Genomic DNA, 4,843 nt, shown 5'->3' on the forward strand with positions numbered 1-4,843 from the left:
AAGAAAGAAGTCTAAGAAATTAATATAATGACTACATACAGTTATGACTGAATTATATAAAACACTGCATGAAAAACCCCAACAATGTGATTACAGATATGCTGATCCCAGCAAAGAAGAACCGAAACAAAACAGCCTTTTAAATAACCGTGGATGTCGTTTTTAAACCGTGGATGTGGTGACCGTGATAAACACAAATGAGGCTGTAGAGGTTTGGTGCAGGCAGAAAAACAGCTGCAGGGACAATGAAAAGACTTTTCTGCTCCAACTTCTCCCAGCATGCTGAGCTAATGATTAGCTGGTGTTTTTCTCCAAACACTCTCTCACTCTTCTCTCAACGTGTTGACAATAAACTGTGAACAGACACCGAGGAGAGCAGCAGAAGACCTCATTCAGGAGCTAAACTCAACATGAACTGAACTCACAGTAAAGTTAGCTCGGTGCTTACCTTTAGATGAGCCCACGAACCGAGAGAAACTCCGTGATGAAGCTGGAACTCTTTCCAAACACAGGAAACAGATCAGGGAGCAGAGACCCACGTGGTTCACGCTGATCTCAGCTACGATCCAGGAGACAAGGGTGGGCAGATCGATGCAGATATCGATCCAAACGTTGGTAGTGGTATATGATCGATACTTTAGTTTGTTTCTCTCCTCTAAGTTCACTAGTTTACTCCCGTTTCATGAAAAAGCAGCTCTCTCTGCTCGACTCCTCTCCTGCTAACACATTTTGCTCCGCCCCCTCTTCCTTCTCTGCTGTGGTTCGTTGCTGTGCGGTCACTGCGCACACGTGGGGTGCGTTCCATCTCCTATCTCCTTTTCCTAGCTTCTTTTCCTTGGCCTCTATAAAAACGTCATTGTGGAAAAGAGACTCAGGAAAAGAGAAGAGCAGTGGTGAGAACTGAAAACTACACTGAAACTACAATGAGCAGAAGATGCACTAGAAAACAAAATTTCACTTTGTCACAATGTGTTCTAGCCCAGTTGTTTTATTAGATTAGATTAGATTAGATAAAACTTTATTAATCCCTCGGGTAGGTTCCTCCGGGAAATTCGGTTTCCAGTAGTACAGCACCAATAGAAGTTACAGAATGTGAGCAGAAATCTAACATATATACACATACATAAATACAGAGTATACAAAATGGATAAATAGATTAAATAGGAATATGAATACAAGGGAATTGTACATTCCAAGTACTGAAGTCTATTGGACTGTTGTATATTAACAAAAAGTATTGCACAGTGAAAAGGCACTACAGCTTAGTTGTCCCCCCCGCTTGTCCTCCTGTTTCCCCTCCCTCTCCCCTCCAGTGAGGAGTTAAACAGTCTGATGGCCTGTGGGACAAAGGCGTTTTTAAGTCTGTTGGTTCTTGTCTTTGGGAGAAGCAACCTCTCACTGAACAGACTCCTCTGGTTGTTTATGGCCATGTGCAGAGGATGCCCAGCATTGTCCATAATGTCCAGCAGTTTCTTTAGTGTCCTCTTCTCTGCCACTGTCACCAGAGTGTCCAGCTTCATGCCAACCACAGAGCCAGCCTTCCTGATCAGTTTATCCAGCCTGGATGAGTCCTTCTTTGCTGTGCTGCTCCCCCAGCACACCACAGCATAGAAAAGTACTCCTGCAACCACCGACTGGTAAAACATCCTCAGGAGCTTCCTGCAGATGTTAAAAGACCTCAGCCTCCTAAGGAAGTACAGTTGGCTTTGGGCTTTTTTTTATACAGGTGCTCTGTGCTGCATGACCAGTCCAGTTTGTTGTCCACCCACAGCCCGAGGTACTTGTATGTGGTGACCACCTCCACCTCCTCTCCCTCTATCTGAACTGGCGGACCTGCTCTGGACCTCCCAAAGTCCACAACCAGTTCCTTATGGAGGTCAAATAAACAAGAACAGCTTGTGAAGAATATCTTCATTAAAAAGTTATCATTTAGGGTCAGATTTACTAACGTCTGCAGCAAATGAAAGACTTCTTCTGGTGTTAAAAAGCTGCTGGATTTACTGCGGAGGCTCAGTGTCAGTTTGTGACTCAAAGGTTATGGAATATGTATTTTTAAGTGTTTCACTTTCAGAAGAAGATTTAAATGAGTCACACAAATGTGAATTACATAAAATTTCACATAGTATATTTCTCCTAAAATGGCTTTTATTCATTGGCTCACTGATTTAGGAAGGTGTTCATCAAGCAGCAGGGTTAGACACTGTTTTGCCCTACAGTCAACATTCTCTAAGGAGAAAGAGCATGTATAGATGTAGGTTATAGGCACTACTGAGATTTTTGTTTATAAGGCAGGTAACTTTGACCAGCTAAGCCACAGTGGTACGAGTTATACAGGTTGTTATTGCTGGTTTTGACTAAGTAGTGGAAACAGGAAGAAGACTTAAACTTAGATGCTGCAACTGGCAAAACAGTCACTTGGAGGACTCAATCAAATGGAATAGTTCAGAAGGTTAAATGAACAATGTGCAGTGGTCTGAAAATAAAGAATGTTTGAAATGGTAAATGGCCTGTATTTATATAGCGCTTTACTGGTCCCTAAGGACCGCAAAGCGCTTTACATATCCTGTCATCCACCCATTCACACACACACATTCACACACTGGTGATGGTAAGCTACATTGTAGCCACAGCCGCCCTGGGGTGCACTGACAGAGGCGAGGCTGCCGAACACTGGCGCCACCAGGCCCTCTGACCACCACCAGTAGGCAACGGGTGAAGTGTCTTGCCCAAGGGCACAACGACCGAGACTGTCCAAGCCGGGGCTCGAACCAGCAACCTTCCGATTACAAGGCGAACACCCAACTCTTGAGCCACGATCGCCACGATCGTTGTTTGAAGACAACAACAACAACAAATCAACTCAGGTGTAAGCGCGTCTTTAGGTAAGTCTAAGGGGGAGGTAATGTGCACAGGAATCAAAAACTCCCCTCCTCGGTTGGCTGTAGCTCAGGTGGTAGAGCAGGTCATCTACAGATCGGAAGGTTGGTGGTTCAATTCCTGGCTTCTCCTAGTCTGAATGCCAAATATTCTTGGGCAAGATACTAACCCCAAATTGCTCTCCGATGCATCCATCGGTGTGTGAATGTCAGTTAGAAAGCACCTAGGAAATAAATGTGCTGGTGTGAATGGGTGAATGCACAAGTTGTATAAAGAGCATTGAGTGCTCAGAAGAGTAGAAAAGCGCTATATAAAAACCAGTCCATTTACCATCTTTCCAAAAGGATAACTTTTTATTAATTCTTTTATTAAAAAATGAATGGAAATGAGATTTATTAAAAATGTCATTTCCAATAGAGACCAGGCATCATGGCAGCAAAAAACACATGCACCAAATAACAACATAATAATTAAAACAAATACAATGTTCCATACATCCCAAAAGGTTGAGTCTGTTCATCTGGATGTAACGTTTTCAGTGGCAGATATAGATAGATAGATATAAAAAAAATTCCCCGCTTGCCCATGTGGGCGGTCAATCCTTCGAGCTTGGGTCCTCTACCAGAGGCCTGGGAGCTTGAGGGTCCTGCGCAGTATCTTAGCTGTTCCTAGGACTGCGCTTTTCTGGATAGAGATCTTCAATGTTGTTCCCGGGATCTGCTGGAGCCACTCGCTTAGCTTGGGAGTCACTGCACCTAGTGCTCCGATTACCACTGGGACCACTTTCACCTTCACCCTCCACATCTTCTCGAGCTCTTCTCTGAGCCCTTGGTATGTCTCGAGCTCCAAAGCTATATATACACAACCTGCCTCAGAGTGATGCTGAAAAACTAGTTCATGCATTTATTACTTCCAGGCTGGACTACTGTAATTCATTATTATCAGGATGTCCTAAAAACTCCCTGAAAAGCCTTCAGTTAATCCAAAATGCTGCAGCAAGAGTACTGACAGGGACTAGAAAGAGAGAGCATATTTCTCCTGTTTTGGCTTCCCTTCATTGGCTTCCTGTTAAATCCAGAATTGAATTCAAAATCCTGCTCCTCACATACAAGGTCTTAAATAATCAGGCCCCATCTTATCTTAATGACCTCGTAGTACCATATCACCCTATTAGAGCACCCATATCACCCTATATTCGCTCTCGCACTGCAGGCTTACTTGTTGTTCCTAGAGTATTTAAAAATAGAATGGGGGGGAGAGCCTTCAGTTTTCAGGCCCCTCTTCTCTGGAACCAGCTTCCCGCTTGGATTTTAAGATTAGCAAAAAGGAAAGTTTTAAGCCTAAAGCATATAGTTAGGGCTCGATCAGGTAACCCCGAATCCTCCCTTAGTTATGGTGCAATAGATGTAGACTGCCGGGGATTCCCATGATGCATTGAGTTTTTCCTTTCCAGTCACCTTTCTCACTCACTATGTGTTAATAGACCTCTCTGCATCGAATCATATCTGTTATTAATCTCTGTCTCTCTTCCACAGCATGTCTTTATCCTGTCTTCCTTCTCTCACCCCAACCGGTTGCAGCAGATGGCCCCGCCCCTCCCTGAGCCTGGTTCTGCAGGAGGTTTCTTCCTGTTAAAAGGGAGTTTTTCCTTCCCACTGTTGCCAAAGTGCTTGCTCATAGGGGGTCATATGATTGTTGGGTTTTTTCTCTGGATGTATTATTGTAGGGCCTACCATGAAATATAAAGCACCTTGAGGTGACTCTTGTTGTGATTTGGTGCTATATAAATAAAATTGGATTGAATTAAATTGAAAGGCAACTGGTCTGAAACTGTTTAGTGTTCATGGACTGTAACTAGAATAACATTTTTGGCCATTAATAATGCTAAAAGAAACATGATCTTTACTCATACATTCCTAACCTAACCCTAACCTTCAAACAATCAATCTGAATCTTAACTCAAATC

This window comes from Oreochromis niloticus, linkage group LG9, assembly GCF_001858045.2.
Source record: "Oreochromis niloticus isolate F11D_XX linkage group LG9, O_niloticus_UMD_NMBU, whole genome shotgun sequence".
In the NCBI taxonomy this organism is placed as follows: Eukaryota; Metazoa; Chordata; class Actinopteri; order Cichliformes; family Cichlidae; genus Oreochromis; species Oreochromis niloticus.